This window comes from Lissotriton helveticus, chromosome 1_1, assembly GCF_964261635.1.
Source record: "Lissotriton helveticus chromosome 1_1, aLisHel1.1, whole genome shotgun sequence".
Lineage (NCBI taxonomy): Eukaryota > Metazoa > Chordata > Amphibia > Caudata > Salamandridae > Lissotriton > Lissotriton helveticus.
The window spans coordinates 394,849,391-394,871,356 of record NC_136057.1 but is presented as its reverse complement, the minus strand read 5'-3'; the positions used below and the strand labels follow the sequence as shown (position 1 = coordinate 394,871,356).

The 21,966-nt window shown below is 41.9% G+C and overlaps 1 protein-coding gene across 5 annotated transcripts in view; it reads left to right on the top strand.

Moving 5' to 3' along the window:
- The window catches only part of LOC144809927 (myelin expression factor 2-like), a 102,309-nt gene extending 81,233 nt beyond the window's left edge, over positions 1-21,076 (top strand). For all 5 annotated transcript variants that reach the window (XR_013606870.1, XR_013606873.1, XR_013606872.1 and 2 more), the window contains 4 exons: positions 20,119-20,239; positions 20,329-20,404; positions 20,501-20,636; positions 20,909-21,076. The gene's annotated coding sequence lies outside the window, so the exon portion shown is untranslated. The remainder of the gene's footprint in view (positions 1-20,118; positions 20,240-20,328; positions 20,405-20,500; positions 20,637-20,908) is intronic.
- The last annotated feature ends 890 nt before the right edge of the window (positions 21,077-21,966 follow it).

The following is a 21,966-nucleotide window of genomic DNA, read 5'->3' as shown; positions in this document are numbered from 1 at the left end:
GCAGAACGGTCAGGTCTATCATCCAGATCCAACATCACTGAGATTAGCGGCTTGGCGCCTGAGTACCGTGATTTCGCCCACCTAAACATCCCAGAGGAATGCAAGGAGGTTCTGGCCAGGGCAAGGGCACCGGCTACCATAAAGACATACCGTCTAAAATGGAAGCGTTTCTGCATCTAGTGTCACGCAAACAGGGTTCACCCTTTTTCAGCAACGCCGGAAGAGATTCTACCTTTCTTCCTACATTTAGCAAAATCAGGCCTGTCTCACGCAACCCTGAAAGTTTTCCTGGTGGCGATCTCTAGATATCGGCAGGATGGTACTAATTCCTTATACTCTGCGAGGATTATACAACAATTCTTCAAAGGACTCTTTAGGATGTTCCCTCCATTACGACGACCACCTCCCGTGTGGCATCTTAACGTTGTCCTAGCACAACTTATGCGTCATCCTTTCGAACCCATCCACAAGGCCGATCTCAAATATCTCTCATGGAAGGTAGCACTGTTGCTGGCTTTGACATCCTCCAGAAGAGTCAGTGATCTTCAGGCCTTTACAGTTCACCATCCTTTCCTGCAGTTTACTAGTGACTCTGTCATACTCCACACTAATCCGAAGTACATTCCCAAGGTACCTTCGGATTTTCACCTTAACAAACCTATAATTCTGAAGTCATTTTTTCCTAACCCGCAAGCACCGGCGGAAAGGGCGTTGCATACGCTGGATGTTAAGAGATGTATTAAATTCTATCTGCAGAGGACATCCGCCTTACGCTCTTCTGACCAACTGTTTATCACCTACGGTGCTATTCATAAGGGGCAGGCAGTTTCAAACAGACTATTGCAAGATGGATATCTTCTGCCATTGCCTTTTGCCATATGCAAGCAGGACGACCGTTGCAAACAGCTCCTAGAGCTCATTCCACAAGAGCAATGTCATCGTCTACGGCTTTATTTGCTGGAGTTCCTCTTCGATACAGAAAAGGGGGTGGTGATGAACAGAGTGTCTGAATTAAGCAGACCACTCTTACCCAGTCCAAAGATCAGGGCTTGATCCATCACCGTTATTTATCTCACTGCCCCATCCCAGCTCAGAACCTGGCTATATGCAAATTAGTCTGTCCCTGGCCCAGTGCATCATGGGAACAGGGCAGACCAAACTACCAAGCCAATTCTTCACCAGAAAGGAGACAAGCTACCGGGGACCGGTTTCTGGCATTTCAGCCTCTTCGGCCCGGCTTGCTTGAATCCTGAGTTCCTCTTCAGCAGATCTGCAGAGCGGCTACTTGAGCCAGTCGCCATACATTTACCAAGCATTACTGTCTGGAGGCAACCAGCGAAGCCGATACTTCTGTGGGTCGTGCAGTTCTACGAAATCTTTTCAAATAAGGTGAGCCTCTGTTTCCCACCTCCATTACTGCTGTCAGACGCTTCATATGTTATGTTTTTACACATGTTTACATGATTGCATTCTCCTATGCTTATATGATATGTGTATTTTCAGTTTACACTGTTTTATGACTGTCAAGCTTTACAACCATTGGCGTCTGCCTAGCACGGATATGTACTTCTAGCTACTCTGATTGAGGCATGTGAATCTATGAAAGACACCCCTAATACTGGAGAAGAACAATAGTTACTTACCTGTAATCTGTCGTTCTCCAGTATTGGTGTCTTTCATAGATTCACATGCAACCCGCCCACCTCCCCTCAGAGGCTTTTAGGCTATTTTGGTTTACCTTCACTCCTTGCGAGAAAATCTGAGAGCCTGAGCCTCTGGGGACAACATTCTGGTGGGTGCTGGCGCCTGATTGGCTGTAGTTTGGACTATACAAAATGACTAGGATAGTCATAGATGTGGAAGTTTTTCATACTGTAGCTTGGGCTACTTTACGTCCTGGTTTGTTTTTATTGGTATTTACTACATATTTATGGCATATTATTGCTTTTTTATGTACCGTGGGACTCCCACTCCGACGACGGGGAATGATTCAGGCATGTGAATCTATGAAAGACACCAATACTGGAGAACCACAGATTACAGGTAAGTAACTATTGTTCATAGGCCTCTGGAAAATCGTTACCCATCACCTATATTCTCTCACTACATTACACTTGCAACGGTTTACAAGGACTGACTTTTTACCTAGATATTACACTGCATTCAGAACGCGGGTTTCCCCAAGTTCAAAATTGAATACATTATGCGTGAAGGTTCTTGGAAGCACAGCAGGACTGTCTCCTCCTGTATAAAATCCATGTATAAAGTTCATGCCCAACGTGATCCTTAGGCCGACAGAGTAACACAGCAAGGTAGGACCCCTGGGGAGACCTATGGGTATATATACATCACATCTTACTAAGATACCTAGAGGAGACAAAACGTCCCGGCCGACACACTGACCAGATACTCTGAGGTTTCTGCATGCAGACGCTCTAGCTCGCAGTGGTCTAATATCCCTCGCGGGGTGTCCAACTCGAGACCAGGACGTGGCCCCACAGCCTCACTTAAGGTAATGGGGTTGACTAAATCCTAGAGGAATTCTTGGCTTAATACCTGCACACATGCTAGGTACAATTGGGTACATCTGGATAGGGCGGCATCGTAGGAGTACGCACCTTTTATTATCATGTGTTTTATGTGCTTGAATGTATTCATGATTTTAGTAAGATGGAAGAACTTTACCATCCTTTTACCTTTATAGTACTGTTAATCATTTATATCCTATACTGTCTAACGGTTGTTGCAGCAAATCTATTCTACACCAGAATAACAACTGTTCAATAAATGATTGTTGAAAACGCCATGCTTGTTTCATTCGTTGTATCTCTCTGAGACAGACTCAGTAAGCACGAGTGAATGAGCGAAAAGTAGCATATTGTTTCCATGATTCTGAGGGATCAGGGTTGTCCTGTTCAATGGTTGCTAAGAACTATTCTCTCCTTGGTAAGAGGAGATTCTAGTGCCACTGTGAGCTAGTTGGTACAAGAAGGCCAACATAACCGGTGGGGGTGATCAGAGTTCGTCTGACACCAATCCTACAGTGTATGTTGTCTAAACGCGCAGATCCTGTATATTGTTTATAGGAACTACACGACAGAGTGTACCTGAATAAAATATACTTGGTTTGTATTCTCTACTGTCTGATTGACTCTTCATTTGTGTGGAAGGCTGAGAGGTGGTCTCGGATGACCCGGGTGGCCCTAATCGGCTCACTTCCTTCAGTGGAGACGCAGGCAGGCTACAGCACGTGATTGGATTAGCTGTAAAGGGAGTTCCTCCCTCCTAGAATACATGCCTGTAACATGCAGTGGGGACTCATTACCACAGACGATGCCCACAGATGTCACCGAAACGATGTCACATGAAGTGTTAAAACAGAAATTGCTGTCTCTGCCATCTTAAACTCCTCACTTTAATGAGCTGAACTGCAGCGTGGCCTCCGTAGGGAATGTTTTGAGAATGTGAGTTAATGAGCAGAGTTTTCCTCTTATCCTTACTGAGGTCCACACTTGGGCAGGGTATACGGTGAGAATGAATAATCTCGTGCTTGGATCAATTAAAACTAAGCACTCCTTGGCGCTCAGAAATACACGTCTTGCTATCAAGCATATAACTCTGCTCACTTGCGGTGCTCTAGGGGAGGGAATTACCCTGAACCCTCCAATACTCAACCCTAGGGTTAAAAGTCATACTAAATCACAATCCTATGCACACACATCAATTTACATTACAAACATATAGCAGTAACTGCACAAACAAGACGACAAGGGGATTTTTGTTTTTTTCTTTGTCTTTTAATTTTTTACGCCCAGCCAACACATGTTTCGTCGTTAGTCGGTATCGTGCGAATTCTTCAGGGCTACAATAACATAACATCAAAATCAACAATAGTTTATACTTCTATGATTCAAAACTGGTGAAGACACATTTCACCACTGTGTTTCCCCACTCTTAGGAAACATCCCATTTGTGGGGCAGAAAGTCACTCAGTGGAAACCCATGCAATACGGTAACGTTCGCTGCGCTTATTCTATTATGTGTTATGATCTACTGATCGTCTATTACCCGTGAAGTACATAGTCTCTAGTACACCAATTCGTGGGGTGCCTGTGACCTGTATATTTTTACAGAATTCATCATGCTCTCATGCTGTGCTCCACTATGGCCAATCGCGACCCAGTGGTAGGTAGGTGACCCCCATCATTGTCATATCTTCAAATACCAATGTCTCTGTGGTGCCTATGAACCGTGTCATCTTCAAACCGCATCCTGCTCTAATGCTGTGCTTAACGATAGCCAGTCAAGCCCCTGTGCGCAGGAGGTGACCCCTCTATTTGTTCACAAATCTTAACATACCTGTCTGGCTTGTCTAGATCTTGTTTCTTATCTCCTAAAACATATGAAAAAGCACATGCAACAGACATCATCAAACTTGCCCCAGTATTGGACTTTCATAGATTCCCATGCTTTGTATCATTCCCCCGTCGTCGGAATGGGAGCCTCGGTAATAGAAAAATACCATAGCAGTAGGTACAAAAGTGAAAGACAGGCCTAGGCCTCATCTCATTTTGTAGCCTATCCACCTCTTTTTGTAAAAGAGACCAAAAAAATTGTAACAACTAATCAGAGTAGCCTCACCCCATAGAACCCTCCTGAGAGAGCCTCAGAGCCTCAGATTTTCTACTGCACGTTGTGCTAAGGGAGTCTCCACTGAGCTCTGCTCAGATTTCTCTTCAGATTTGGAATTTTCTTCTTTTTCTTTTTCAACTCTAATATGTCTGATAAGGAGAAGAAGGCTTTATTCAGAGCTTGTGCTACCTGCTCAAAGAAGAGGCTATACGTTGAGGACAAGCATAAGGACTGTATATACTGCTTGTACCCGGATCACAAGGCCACAGATTGTAAGATCTGCAGGACTTTCTCTACGAAGACCTTGAGAGACAGGGAAGGCCGCTTATTAACCTGGTTGCAGAAAATGAAGTCTCATAAGGAGGTTCTATCATCCGACAGTGAGGACTCTTCCTCAGCTGCGTCCTCCAGGAGATCCAAGAAAAGGGGTATGTCCTCCCCTTCAACATCTTCTGAGCCCCCTGTTAAGGCCCTGCAAGTGACCTCTGATAGGTCTGAGAGGCCTAGTCCCAAACAATCTCCTCACCGAGGTGTAAAGGAGAGGCTGGGACGGACTGAGGAGACACAGTCATCAAAGAAGGGAAGGTACAGAAAACCCCTTCTATTACTTCTCCACTATCTGATAAGGAGAAGGTATTCAAAAAACCTGCTTCTGTCCCTCAGGAAGGAAAATCGGATAAGAAATCTCATCCATTGACGACGAAAATATCTGGTACGTCGACAACGACATCCTAAATTCACTTGGGTTCTGTTACAGCTCCATCGACGGGACCGTCGACGGTAGCTGCAGTGATATCTTTGTCGACGTTTAAGGTACCTGTTTCCTTCTCGTCGACGATGGTGCTTACATCTTCAACGTCGACGATGATGACATCGAGGATAGTGTCGATCAGTCCACCGTCGACGAGGTCCATCTCTCCGATCAGTTCATCGACGACGATTCAAAGGGTCCACGTTTCTATTAAAAGCCAGCAGATTACTCCAGAGATGACATCTCCTCGCAGAGTAACACCCTTGCCTCCAACTTTGCTTTTGGAGGAATTGCATTACCGCAAGGTTCCTTTCAGGGGTGCGAAAGGGAGTGGTTTTTCATCGTACAGAGGGGGCAACCAACAGCGCTACTCTTCTTACTCGCAGTCCTCTCAGTCATACAAGCCCCAATACTCACAGCGCCAAGGTCAATCGGCGTCTTTCTCTCGCCAACCACCAAGAGGACGACAGGGACGTCAGGGGAGAGATACTCCTAAATGTCAATAGCGGCTTCATGGCTCTGTCTACTGTTCCTTCCCCTCTAGTAACATCAGTGGGGGGGCAGAATATCAGAATATCTCCACAACTGGAAAATTATTACATCGGATCGGTGGGTCCTCAACATCGTACAATTCGGCCACACACTAGAGTTTCAAGAATTTTCACCATCCAGAGCTCCTCACGCCACGGAATCGAAACATCTAAATCTTCTACGTCTCGAAGTTCAACAGCTGCTCATCAAAGGGGCGATAGAATCGGTTCCTCAGACCCAACGAGGGAAAGGATTCTATTCCAGGTTTTTCCTGGTTCGCAAGATGGAAGAAAAGTGGCGCCCAATTCTAGACCTGAGGGAGCTCAACACCTATCTCATAAAACTCTCTTTTCGGATGGTTCCTCTCCAGGATATATTGCGTCTCCTAAATCCTGGCGATTATATGGCAACTCTAGATCTAGAGGACGCATATTTTCATGTTCCCATTCATCCGTCCCACAGGAGGTATCTTCGCTTTACAGTAGCCAAGAGCCACTTTCAGTTCAAAGTCCTACCTTTCGGACTAAGGTCTGCACCGTGGATATTTACAAAGGTATTGGCACCAGTGGCAGCTTTTCTCAGAAGGCAGTCTCTGCAGGTGTTTCCCTACTTGGACGACTGGTTGATAAAAACTCCAACCTCTCAAGCAGCCTCAAAAGCAGTCGAGGATTTTATTCAACTTTTCAGTCATCTGGGTCTAGGCCTAAACAGAAGCAAGTCTATCCTTCTTCCGTCCAGGTCGGCAAGATTTCTGGGTGCCATTCTGGATACAACTCCTTGCAGAGCTTTCCCTTCAGAGGAGAGACAGAACAGACTGATTCTTTCTGCCAACCGTTTTCGAAGAAAACAAACTCTTTCAGTCCGTCAGTACAAATCCCTTGTAGGATCGATGTCATCTTGCATTGCATTGATCCGCACTGCAGGCTTCACATGCGTCCCCTGCAGGAACAACTAGACTTGCAATGGCGTCAAGCAGAGGGGTCTTTCGAAGACAGGATAAAGATTACTCGTGTCATGAAGAAGGCGATCAGGTGATGGACTGTAACAAGCAATATCGAGGAAGGTCTCTCCTTCAGGGTTCCTCGCTCTCCATTAGTCCTGACCACAAACGCTTCTCTAGAAGGCTGGGGAGCTGTGTTAAAGGATCTTCAAGTGAGCGATCGCTGGTCTCCAGAGCTTCGCACCTCTCACATCAACCTACTAGAACTGAGACCGATTAGTTTAGCTCTACAAGCTTTCCTTCCAAAAATTCGAAATTCTACAGTCCTGGTGCGGACAGACAACACGACGGCCATGCATTATGTGAACAAGCAGGGCGGAACAAAATCCAAACTCCTTTCAAAAGAGGCACAGGAGATCTGGGAATGGGTTATTCAGCACCAGATATCTCTCTCAGCAGAACATCTACCAGGTTCTCTCAATGTGGAGGCAGATTCATTGAGCCGCCTAAGGTCAGTCTCCCACGAATGGGAATTGGATCAGAGGACTCTCGACAGAATATTCTTTTGTTGGGGCACTCCTCTTATAGACCTGTTTGCGACTCCACAGAACAAGAAATGCTAATTCTACGCAAGCAGGTATCACAGTCGAGGGTCGCTGGGGAATGCCTTTTCGATAGCCTGGTTAGGCGCATTTCTTTACGCCTTTCCACCGATTCCTTTGATACCAAGGATACTGAGGAAACTCAAGACAGAACCCTGCACCATGATTTTAATAGCCCCAGCTTGGCCCCGCCAATTGTGGTTCACAGAGCTCCTCCTTCTATCTCAGGATCAACAAACTCTCCTGCGTCCAATTCCTACCCTGCTGACGATGTCCCAGGGCCAAGTAATGCATCCGGACCCGAGCTCTCTGCAATTGACAGCTTGGCTCCTGAGCACCGGGAGTTCAATGCTTTAGATATCCCTCAAGATTGCAAGGACATTTTAGCTCAAGCTCGGGCTCCTAGTACAAACAGGACCTATCGTGCAAAATGGAAGCGTTTTTGTACATGGTGCAAAAAGGAGAATCTTCATCCTTTTACTTCGGCTCCTCATAAAATCTTACCGTACATATTGTCTTTGGCCAAATCAGGTCTTCAACACTCTTCCATTAAAGTGCGTCTGGCAGCGATCTCGAGGTACAGACGGACAACCTCTGGCCCTTCTCTTTGGTCCAAATCTAATGCTGCCAAAACTGGTAGACAACGCTGTGCACTGTGCAAGAGTAGTCCTGTCGGACTCTAATAATCCACTTGGTAAATAAACAAATCAATCATATATATACAATATTTTTCAAAAGAATGCTTATTATTCATCAACGTTCATTTATATGTATGTTATACAGTTAATGTTGAACAAATGAATGTTCCATTAATATTTAGATCACAAAAAGAAACAACTGTTGGTCCATTAATACATGAATCCAATTGAATAATAATAAACATTGTTTTACAATCTAAACATAAATCAATACATTCTTGAAGATAACCATCTTTAAAATGCCCGATGCATTTCGGGACAGTGGTGTCCCTTCTTCAGGGGCAATCTGTGGAAGCAAAACAATTTCTCAAAATTTTATTTTGAAAATGTCAACACTATCAATGAAAGTGACTATGCATTAAGGCACACCATGCATGGGTCGTGATTAGATGAAAATGCAGATGCTGTAATACTGTTATTAAAAACAAACTGTATGACTCAAGTGCTCGTGCACAAAATCAACCTCGAGGTGCACAGGAGAGGTGAAATCAATGAATCAATATCAAGAAGGTACCACGTGATAAAAGAAAATGGTGCAACTGAGGAAGAATTTTCCCATAGACTACTCCCCGTGAATCCAGATGTTATAGAAAATGTAGATGAAATAAACACGCTGAAAGAATATTACAATGGAAACTCAACTACCTGGATGGTGCCACGACCTGACAACTGTAAGAAAACCAACAACAACACACTTGTACGACCTAAAGCCAAGGTACCTCAGAAAAATAAAACATGTGCAGCAACACTTGAGTGTCCATATGGGACAAGACAACGCCTACCTGAAAGTATTCAATAATGGACCCTGTCCGGTAAAGGCTGCTACTGTTATACTGTAAAATGCTGGAAAGGGCTGCAAAAGATAACAATACCAGCCTCTTAATATAATGATACAAAAGGCTGTGATGCTGATCAATGTGAGATTGAACCATTGTCATTTCTATCACTCACCCCCGCAGAGTCTCTTTTAAGTAACCTTCTTGCTCCTTCTGGTTATTTGTGAGATTTAATGTTCATTCTTGCGTTAAATGAACCGCATCTGTAGACATGAATATAACGTTGCCGTCAAGAGTAATATAGCGTAACCTAACTAGCAGATAACAGTTTCGAAAGACCGTGAGGTTAAAAACTTACTCGTATTTCACGGTATATACTCCCAAAGTCAGAACATCTCTCGCTCGGTATCTCAATACACACGAGTGAACGCGACCCCGTCCAAGACTCGCGTTTACATGGAGATTAGCTCAAACATTAAAGAAGGACTAGTGCAATACGCGGGGGCGCCATCTTGGAATGGGTTGAAATGCATGTTTGACGAACCGATGTATACACTAAGAAAATACAGGCTAATAAAAACGGTTAACCACTTGGATGCTAAGGCACTTTCAGATTCTTCATTGAATTTCCATTGAAATCAATGGAAACTCCATGACGAGCTGAGCTCGTCATGAGCGTCCAAGGGGTTAAGGAAATAAACGGAACCTGATGGAAATAAGTGGAACCATTAAAAAAAAAAAAAGGCCTAACATTGCTAATATACAGGCTAGGTCGAAAATGAAAGAAAAATTAATGATATACCTTCCACAATGATGAACAAATGCAAGAATGAGACTGGCCAGACTGCACACACTAAAATATAAAGTAGAAAGATCTCTGCTGGTCACCCTATTCAGTGTGTGTGACCTGTAGAAAAATAGTGTAGGGGCTTCGATGCCTAATTATGATGGGAAATCCTCTAAATGGGACAGTGTCTGTGCACAGGTGTGCAAAAGGAAAGCACAGGATATAAGAAAGTGTAAATACCAGTAACCCCAAAGAAATCAAGGGTGCAAAATAGTACCATGTGTATTGCTAAACTACATGATATCACAACAATGTTCATGACTATGCAATAAACAACAACATGACAAATGCAAATGCATAACATGAGCCATGCAAATGTAAGAATCCACTGTGGTAAGTTACTGTTGAGGCAAAAAGAAAACAGTCATGTCGACATCCTATAATTAGTGAAAATCCAATTTACAGAAAACAGCTCATATCAAAACGATCATTCAGCCCAATTGGTTGCATGGTTCCCAAGGATTGAATCCAATACAATTCACGTTGTAACAACAATTTGTTTACATCCATTCCTGGTTTGCTCTCAATTTGTTCAACAACTTGCACCCTGAGTTGGGAGATTGAATGTGTAGCTTCCTCCCAATGAACCGCTAAGCTAGATGATGTGTTACTTGTCCGGATCCTACTTTTGTGTTCCGTCATCCTTACTCTCAATTTACGTGATGTTTTGCCAATGTAAGCTTTCCCACATGGGCATTTTATACAATAAATTATATTGACAGAATTACAATCGCAAGAGTGTCTTAATTTGATCTTTTTGCCAGATAATGGATGTGTCAAGGTGTCTCCAACCGTTATGTTGTTGCAGTGAATGCAGCTTTTACATCTTTTGTTGCCTAAGTGTGCTTGTTCTGTCTGTTCTACCCTCTGTTGATTGGGGTTAGCCAAAATTGTTAGAAGATTCCTACCTTTAGTGTATGCAAAAAGGGTTTTTTCTGAAAAAATTCCATTGAAATCCTGCTCATGTTGGAGTAAATCCCACCGTGTATGTATGATGTTTTTAACTGCATAAGAAGCAGTTGAAAATTTCGAGACAAAAACCATTCGGGTATTAGGCTGTGCTGTTTGTTTTTGTCAACACTGGTCACGAGTTTTAGTAAGTGCTTTTTGACGACAAGTGTCAATGATCTGTGTAGGGTAACCTCTGTTTTGAAACTTGTGTGTGAGGTCTTGAAATCAAATGTCACATTCATTGGCATCTGAACAGATTCTCCGCACCCTGCTAGCTTAGCGGTTCATTGGGAGGAAGCTACACATTCAATCTCCCAACTCAGGGTGCAAGTTGTTGAACAAATTGAGAGCAAACCAGGAATAGATGTAAACAAATTGTTGGTACAACGTGAATTGTATTGGATTCAATCCTTGGGAACCATGCAACCAATTGGGCTGAATGATCGTTTTGATATGAGCTGTTTTCTGTAAATTGGATTTTCACTAATTATAGGATGTCGACGTGACTGTTTTCTGTTTGCCTCAACAGTAACTTACCACAGTGGATTCTTACATTTGCATGTCTCATGTTATGCATTTGCATTTGTCATGTTATTGTTTATTGCATAGTGTGAAAAAAGGCATCAAAATTGATATCACCAGGGAGAAAACGACATATAGATAACACAATTAATTATAAGTTCATAAAACAGTGTTTGCCACTGTTTTATGAACTTATAATTAATTGTGTTATTGATTATTTTACTTTGTATGTCAATTATTGTTTTTTATAATTAGAATAGGTCGAATGTATTATCTGTTTTTGTATTTGAATTTAAATGTTTTTATTCTGAGTATATATACTTAATAAAAAAAACAAAATTTTGTACTTTTTAATTGATTGTTGTGCCTTCTATATGTCGTTTTCTCCCTGGTGATATCAATTTTGATGCCTTTTTTCACACTGTCTAATTTCCCTGTATAACATATTCTGTTGCACAAACAGGGGGTCCTTGTTACTTTCACCTATTGTTTATTGCATAGTCATGAACATTGTTGTGATATCATGTAGTTTAGCAATACACATGGCACTATTTTGCACCCTTGGGTTTCTTTGGGGTTACTGGTATTTACACTTTCTTATATCCTGTGCTTTCCTTTTGCACAGATTTGCACACCTGTGCACAGACACTGTACCATTTAGAGGATTTCCCATCATCATTAGGCATCGAAGCCCCTACACTATTTTTCTACAGGTCACTCACACTGAATAGGGTGACCAGCAGAGATCTTTCTACTTTATATTTTAGTGTGTGCCGTCTGGCCAGTCTCATTCTTGCATTTGTTCATCATTGTGGAAGGTATATCATTAATTTTTCTTTCATTTTCGACCTAGCCTGTATATTACCAATGTTAGGCCTTTTTTTTTTTCTTTTTTTTTTTTAAATGGTTCCACTTATTTCCATCAGGTTCCGTTTATTTCCTTAACCGTTTTTATTAGCCTGTATATTCTTAGTGTATACATCGGTTCGTCAAACATGCATTTCAACCCATTCCAAGATGGCGCCCCCCGCGTATTGCACTAGTCCTTCTTTAATGTTTGAGCTAATCTCCATGTAAACGCGAGTCTTGGACGGGGTCCCGTTCACTCGTGTGTATTGAGGTACCGAGCAAGAGATGTTCTGACTTTGGGAGTATATACCGTGAAATACGAGTAAGTTTTTAACCTCACGGTCTTTCGAAACTGTTATCTGCTAGTTAGGTTACGCTATATTACTCTTGACTGCAACGTTATATTCATGTCTACAGATGCGGTTCATTTAACGCAAGACTGAACATTAGATCTCACAAATAACCAGAAGGAGCAAGAAGGTTACTTAAAAGAGACTCTGCGGGGGTGAGTGATAGAAATGACAATGGTTCAATCTCACATTGATCAGCATCACAGCCTTTTGTATCATTATATTAAGAGGCTGGTATTGTTATCTTTTGCAGCCCTTTCCAGCATTTTACAGTATAACAGTAGCATCCTTTACCGGACAGAGTCCATTATTGAATACTTTCAGGTAGGCGTTGTCTTGTCCCATATGGACACTCAAGTGTTGCTGCTCATGTTTTATTTTTCTGAGGTACCTTGGCTTAAGGTCGTACAAGTGTGTTGTTGTTGGTTTTCTTACAGTTGTCAGGTCGTGGCACCATCCAGGTAGTTGAGTTTCCATTGTAATATTCTTTCAGCTTGTTTATTTCATCTACATTTTCTATAACATCTGGATTCACGGGGAGTAGTCTATGGGAAAATTCTTCATCAGTTGCACCATTTTCTTTTATCACGTGGTACCTTCTTGATATTGATTCATTGATTTCACCTCTCCTGTGCACCTCGAGGTTGATTTTGTGCACGAGCACTTGAGTCATACGGTTTGTTTTTAATAACAGTATTACAGCATCTGCATATCGTCTAATCACGACCCATGCAAGGTGTGCCTTAATGCATAGTCACTTTCATTGATAGTATTGACATTTTCAATATAAAATTTTGAGAAATTGTTTTTCTTCCACAGATTGCCCCTGAAGAAGTGACACCACTGTCCCGAAATGCATCGGGCATTTTAAAGATGGTTATCTTCAAGAATGTATTGATTTATGTTTAGATTGTAAAACATTGTTTATTATTATTCAATTGGATTCATGTATTAATGGACCAACAGTTGTTTCTTTTTGTGATCTAAATATTAATGGAACATTCATTTGTTCAACATTAACTGTATAACATACATATAAATGAATGTTGATGAATAATAAGCATTCTTTTGAAAAATATTGTATATATATGATTGATTTGTTTATTTACCAAGTGGATTATTAGAGCCCGACAGGACTACTCATGCACAGTGCACAGCGTTGTCTACCAGTTTTGGCAGCATTAGATTTGTACTGATTCCACACTTGATTGACAGCAAGTGTTACGCTGCGGCACCATTGTAAGCTATATTGTTCACAAAATTTTGGTTTAAAGTGGATTTGTTTGAATATTAGGAGTGCGCTTCCAAACCCTTCTCATTTAACCTTCTCTTTGGTCCGCCAGGGTGATCAAGCAATTCCTAAAGGGTCTATTCAGGGTTTTCCCTCCGGTGAGACCTCCTCCTCCAATTTGGCAACTCAACCTGGCCCTTGCCCATCTCATGAGGGCTCCTTTTGAACCAATAGATAGAGCGAACATGAAGTTTGTGTCCTGGAAGATTGCTTTTCTTCTGGCGATAACATCAGCCAGGAGAGTTGGAGAACTTCAAGCTCTCACAATGGTTGAGCCTTTCTTACAGTTCAAAAAAGAATCTTTGATCTTACGGACAAATCCAAAATTTATCCCAAAAGTCCCTTCGGATTTTCATCTAAATGAGCCTATAGTACTAAAGACTTTCTTTCCTCGACCTTCATCTCTGGCGGAGAGATCTCTCCACACTTTGGATGTCCAAAGATGCCTGAAGTTTTATCTTCAACGTACGAAAGAATTCAGGAAGACTTCGCAACTTTTTGTCGCTTTTAGCGCTCCAAGGAAAGGTTTGCCCCTGTCAAAGCAAGGGATATCACGTTGGATTGCCAGCACGATTCATTTCTGTCATCAAGCAGCGGGAAAGCCGCTGAGGGGACGGATCAAAGCTCATTCTACAAGATCAGTGTCATCATCTACGGCTCTGTTCTATGGTGTCCCTATCAAGGACATTTGTAGGGCAGCTACATGGAGCAGTGCCCATTCATTCACGAAACACTACTGTTTGGATTCCTCCACAAGGAGTGATACAGCAGTCGGACAAGCAGTCCTGAGGAATTTATTCCAGTGAGCGGTGAGCTTTCCCTTCTATCCCTCCTTCCTTTATTGCACATTTGTATTTGATGATAATGCTTATACTGTGTTATGCTGATATGCATGTAACAAAATGTGCATTTGTGGCTTACTGCTAGCTACTCTGATACTAAGCATGGGAATCTATGAAAGTATAATACTGGGGCAAGAAAACAAGTTACTTACCTGTAACTTTGGTTCCCCAGTATTGGTACTTTCATAGATTCCCATACGCCCACCCGCCTCCCCTGGGAAAGCTCAGCCTTCAGTAAATGTAATTACTTTTACACAACGGCTACGAAAATCTGAGGCTCTCTCAGGAGGGTTCTATGGGGTGAGGCTACTCTGATTGGTTGTTACAATTTTTGTGGTCTCTTTTACAAAAAGAGGCGGATAGGCTACAAAATGAGATGAGGCCTAGACCTGTCTTTCACTTTTGTACCTACTGCTATGGTATGTTTCTATTACCGAGGCTCCCATTCCGATGACGGGGGAATGATACAAAGCATGGGAATCTATGAAAGTACCAATACTGGGGAACAAAGTTACAGGTAAGTAACTTGTTTTCTTACTGTACTGTGCTTTCCAAGTCCTTTTTAATGTTGGGAGACCCAACAGCACCATTCTTCAAACCCTTAATGGTAGTTTGCTCATCCACAGAGTCGTATTGCTATCCCAAATCAAAAACTCCATTCAGGGCGAAGATACTTTACTAGGAAGCCCTACTAGGTATATTCGATCGAAGTCTTTCACATACAGACCATTACAATCAAACGCATAGAATTATAACATAACACATCTGTACCCATAATAAAAAAATACATATTGCAGCACCCTCCAAGAGAGCTTGTTTCTATCCCTCAGAATTTTTCAATAAGAGTTCTCATCATCCTGACCAGACTCATTGCTTAACATTTCAAGGAAATTCAACTCTGCTTTGTTATGTCGATGATCCATAAAGTACTGTTTTTATTTATAGGTTTTATATAGCGCTAACTAGACCCAAAGGTATCAGAGCGCTTTACATAAGATGAAGATGAAAAAAATTACTTTACATATAATGTGACACACTTAGGTTCAGCAGGTAACTTAAGTAAGTACACGCATAAAGAGAGACAAAGAGAATCGTTAGGCAATTAGGATGGTTAAAGTATGCAGAAAATTAGAATAGCATGAGTTAAAGGGGTAAATGACATATTAGACAGCTGAAACAATCAGTCGACTGTCACAAAGGGTCTAGTCCTAGAGAGAGTGGGGCATTGGAACACAATTCAGTTAGCGCGTGGGTTAAAGTATTTGTTGAGGAGGATGAGTTTCAGTTGCTGTTGGAAAACAGATTCAATTTGAGACATCAAACTTCTCATTTAGATGCTTTCCCCATATTGTATAATTTACCTCCCTACTTGCCAACAATATGCTTGTTATTGCTCACAACTTTAACAGACCTCCCAAACCTGGATCTACATTTTAAAATAAAACTCTGAGATAAAATCCTCACCCAGTTGCCTTCCGTAAAATCATGGACCTCCGCATCCTATTTGGCATAATAGTACTGTTTCGAAAATAACAAATCCATTCTTCCAAGACTTTGCATAACATAGTCATGTACTCCGTGGCTGAAGTACCCAGAGACAGGGTTGTACCACCATTCTGGTGACGATCAACTATTTAACAAACGTCGTTTCACTTTGTGCACTTAAAAAGACTATGCACTTCAAGAACCCCACCCCACATATTCAGCTAACAGATAGTGTCCTTGCATGAGTTGCTGTCCATCTAAAATGGTTCCTAATTTGTATCCCTGGACATCAACCCAAGTCTTTCTACACCATAGCATCTTCAAATGGATAGGCAACCAAAATACAGACATCAATCCATGGAAAATCTACAGTCTTTTATAATTCTCAATATTTGAGTATTTGGTAGCTGCACTAGGTTTAGAGAATATTTAATATAATAGCACCTCACACTCTTCAAAAAGCGTTCTACAATTATTTTGCCTCATGGGGCTGCACCAAAGAATGACCCCCTCCCCTCCCCGGAATGAAATTATAAACATCTTTGTCCCTTCAGTGAATGATCATCACTAACAGCTGTTTGTTATCTTTTTCTCAGCCCAACAATATCTACAAAAAGAAAAATATACAGATTCTATCAATTCAGATATAGATCAGTTGTCCATCACAACACTGTAAGCAGACCACTATGTACAGTTATCAACAAAAAATCTTCATTTGAACTTGCCTGACAAGTGTCAATCCTGGTAAATGAGGCCCTGAGTTATCATAGGCATAGTAAATCCTTTAGCGGATGAGACAGCAACGCTGGCTCTACTATTGTTTCCCTTCCTAGTGAATGACCTCAATTAGTACAAGGTGAGAGCAGTACTAGCTTCCAGAAGAATTTATGGATGCCTACATTATCTCATAGACATTATCTCATAGACTAAAGGGCTATGGCCCTGAGAACCTGAACCACTCACCGCGATGCATTGGACTGAGGAGAAGGATCTTTTAGAAGATCCAAGCAGAAGAATATACTTTTACTTTAGAAAAAAAAGGAGAGTATAATGTGGACCTTACCCAACATCTTGCAGAGGGTTTTCATGGAAGAATTGGTGCAGCTGCTTCCTTTATACATAACTGTAACATTCATCATCATCAGCTGCCGATGATCAGACAAAATCTTCTAATATAGAGAACTATATTCAGTACTCAAACAGCTGGTCACTGACCCCACCTACACTGCTGGACACTAGCTCAAACATATCTTCTCAGACAGCAACAGAGTAAAATACACCCACACAGAGGAGCTCACCTGAACCGACCACCACTGCGCCCACTTTGTCATCTCGAAACCACCAACACCCCTGCCTCCAGCATTATCAAGACACTGAGCAGCTGGGCAAGGGTATCAGAACAATGTTGTACCAACACCTTCATCTCCCGCCTACCCACCACCACAGAAGACACAGAACAAGCGGCGGACAATTTTGCGAACTGGATAATGGCAAGCGCTGACGAAGTCACACCCAGGGAACTCACCAACCTGAAGAAACAAAAATGACACCCCAACTGGTTCCAAAACAGGATAGAAGATGGCATGCCAGTAAACCCTTGAAGACTGAAAACACTTCAAAGGTGCCCTCAACCCATACTACCACCTTTTGAAGAACACTTCCACCCTAGTCACCCACATCAAGGGCTGCTCCAACAACAGCAAGGAACTTTTCATCATAGTCAAGGAGTTCACCAACTGCTCAGCAACCGAAAACAACATCACACCCTTGTGAGCTCTCTGCGACACCCTCTAGGACTTTTTTCCCCTTCATAATCAACACCAAATCATGACTTCACACTCCAACCCCCGCCAAGGACAGCATCAACCGCATTACGGTGACCGACCCACACCCACACCAGCTCATCTTGTAGAGCTCCCTCACCAAGAAGGAAAGGGCATCCTTCATGAGATCTCCATTCTGGAGCCCCAGCAGACCCCTACCCACACCATACTTTCAACCTCAGCAATCAACTCATCAGGAAAGAACTCAACAAGGTCCCCAACTCCTCTATTATCATGGCCCCCTTTCCCCAGAAATGGAAGAATGCCGACGTGAAGCCACTGCTGAAGAAGCCATCTGTGACCCAGTAGAACCTAAGAAATACCAACCCATCTCCCTGCTCCCTTTACCAGCCAAGGTCATCAAGAAACACAAGATATCTGGAGAATCACAACCATCTGGACCCCTCCCCATCCAGCTTCAGAGCAAACAACAGCATTGAGACAGCCCTAGTCACAGCCACGTACGACATCAGAATGCTGCTATATCACAGAGAAACAACATCCCTGATCCTCCTCAACCCCTCATCAGCGTTTGACACCATATCCCACTACACACTGATCGACAGACTCCACCAGATTGGAATCCAAGGAGCAGCCCTCAAGTGGATCGCATCCTGCCTCACAGAAAGAATGCAGAAGGTCATCCTCCCTCCCTACTCCTCGCTCCCTTAGAACATCAGCTGCAGTGTCCCTCAAGGCTCATCCCACAACCCAAGCCTCTTCAACGTATACATGACACCCCTGGCCAACATAGTCAAGAGCCACAGACACAACATCATCTCCTACGCCGACGACACCCAACTCATCCTCTCCCTGACCAATGGCCACCAATGACCGGTTTCAAATATGCATGAAAGACGTGGCTGGCTGGATGAACAACAACTGCCTCAAACTCAACTAATCAGAAAACTACTAGAGTAGTTCTTAGTTTATCCGTCATCACGCGAGATCACATGCGCATAAGGAGCCGTTTGATTTAGCCCCATTCCAATATGACAGCCAAGAGAACTTAATCCAAATAAGAGAGATGGGATAATTATTGAATACATTGAACTCATAAGGGCAGTCTCTTAAACATTTAGGTTGGGGGTCCTAGTTTATTAATTTATTAATTCATGATTACCAACTAAAAATTATTTCCAAACAGACTCATTTTAACTCAGGGCGGAAAAGAAACAACACTAAATATATAGCAGTAGGAGGTGTTGTTTAAATAAAGCTAGGAGGGAGCGTATGATACAAATGCAATTGAAAATGACATTAAACTACCACAGTAGTTTTCTAAAAACGTCGCTCCGGAACTGACGTGATCATGAAAGGACCTCGCGCTCTAATTTTTCGCGGGCTTTAAACGATCTTTCAGCCAGCCCTCGCAGGATGGATATAAAAATACCTGACTAAACGAGCTCACTATTCCACTAAGAACGAAAGAGCGACAAGCGCAGCAGGGAGGCAGACTTTCCCGATACAGGTTAGTCAAAGCCAGGGATTATCGTCCATTGCTAGGTATGCAGGCGAATACTACCTCTCTACAATTATTACCTTTATACTCTCATAATATTGCTGAAGAGATAGAGAAACCGACAGATTTGCTGAAAAGTCACCGAGGGTACGCTCTGTACAGAATAACACAAACTAGCACAGTGGTCGATGAACTGTTTTTTCTTAATGGATATAACAGATAGGATAACCAGTACTTTAAAGCCGATCACTACCATCGAATAGACTAGTACACGATGTGGGAATAAAATGCAGTAAAAGTAGAGGGCATGTTGTGCACAGAATAATTAAACTGGCATAGTGCAAGTCGAATTGCCCATTTTAAAGGTTATAAAAGATACGACAACCAGCATTACATAGTTGATCAATGCAACAGCATAAAACCACCTAATAGACTACAGCATGACTCGTGGGGTTTATACGTAGACCTTAGAGAACACTATAGAGAAACATTAAGCAACATTCCATCGATTTATCACTAGATACGAGACAGGGCTTGCGAGGCAACTAACTGTGGCAGCACATACAAGTGACTAGTGTAATTACTTTTACCCTACATCAATGCGAGATAAATATAAACCGAATCCAAGACGCCAGCATGAGAAAGGTTAATAACATTAGATACAAAGTAACTATCCTTTTAAGAAAAAATATTCCTTAGTATAAATTTGAACTTGAAGAGTCTAATTCTACTCTTATATGAACGCATTCATTTTTGTTCCATCCAGCCGGGTAATTAAAATACACCACCTAAAGAAGACAAACCACATACCAGAGACAAGAAATCAGCGCGATTATCAGGATATCCAGTCACGCGCATCTTCTAAGGTTTAAATTTATTAACAGTGGGTAAGTCGATTTAATTGTCATTCATACAACAAACGAAAGAGCAAAAATTAGAACTGATAGATAAATCTTATCTATTCGTTTTTAAATAGTGATGAACTATTGATCACCAGACCTCGGTGGCTCCCTTGTCCTCAAAAGAGAATACATATATCAAGAAAGCTGAAGGTAACCATTCTAATGTATATTGATGATGAGAGCATAATATGCCCATAATGAAGGGTCGAGACAATAAATTGATGAATCTAATTATTTATTTAAAAGGGTTGACAATTCGGAAAGTACAACCAGAATATCGCAATCTAGCAGAAACATCTAATCCATCGAAGAAGAGATGGTTAGAAGATGATATAATCCTCAAATTGATTACAGAGGTTGATAAATTCTACTCTTTTATAAGGTATGCGTACCAGAAATCCAAATTTCTTTCTGATACAACAAGTTAATGTTTCTCTCAAATAATTTATGTAGATTTTCAATGGCTCCACAATACTCAATTCCGAGAACCATTTGTTCTTACATATAAAGAGTGTCAAAGAGTGCCTAATAGTATTGCTATGATTATGTTTTAGACTATGTATATTGTAAATATGGTTTGTGAGTTGAATGAAAAATGTAAAAAAAGAAGTATACGTTTTTTGTAACTAATTGTATGTTTCTTTTCTTGATTAGAATTTTGTCTTGATGAAGGTGTTATTACAAATACCGAAACGCTGCGTTGACAACTTGCACTTTTATTGCTTCCTGTGTGGATTGACACACTTTTAACTTTTTATCTGTATTGTATGGCACTTTTTCTTGTGTAAAATATTGTTTTCTATGAATAAATTGTACAATTTTTCTTAATTTTGTAGTGTTTTCATGCGATATTGTTTTAATAATTAATCTATCATATGTGAGACTGGCACTAATGGGTTCTTGAGTAACTAGTGGAAGCCTAAATAGCTTTTTTCCACTTTGGAAATAGAGGGACCTGTTCATTTTGTATACTTATTTCTCCTTGTCCCCAATTGGATTTAGAAGGAGACCTCCTCATTTTTTGGTAATTAATCAAACTCAACTCCGACACCAACCTGCTAGGAAACTGCAGTCAGAATTTCTCTCCCTAAAAGCCACCCAACGCATCCTCATGACGAACAGTAGAGGCAGCTCTTTCTCCCACCTGGTGGCGAAGGCCTGGAACAACATCCCCCTGCACCGCAGAGCCTCCCCATCGGCCTAGCTGTTCAGGAAGAACCTCAAGACCTGGATGTTTAACCAATTGGATTACAGGCAGCATGAGCGTAATCCCCCAGCGCCTCATGACCCTCACAGGTGATGCAGCCCTGCTATACGAATCCTGATTGATTGAACTAGATGAAGGAGGCACAACACATCTCAAAATTATCTGCATTTTAGTTTTACTCTTCAGAGATGGTGAATAAACTCATTCTTGTTAGTCCCTACCATGCCGGATACAGTTAAAAAAGGCAACTGTCCGAGCCTTAACAAAATTAGATCAGGTCTTTCTTCTGGGCTAGGCTGTCATATCTCTTAGATTGTTCATTGCCTGCACAAGCAATTAACAAAGTATGCATAAGAGGGCTTGGCTGGTAGGTAGGCCATGTCACCGTCCGGGCTGAAGTCTTTTAGCATAGCATATTCATTGCAGTAGCCTTTCCTTACCAGTTCTGAGTGCACCAGAGTTTGGGATGTTGATCATGTACCCCTAAACATGTATTTTCTTATCA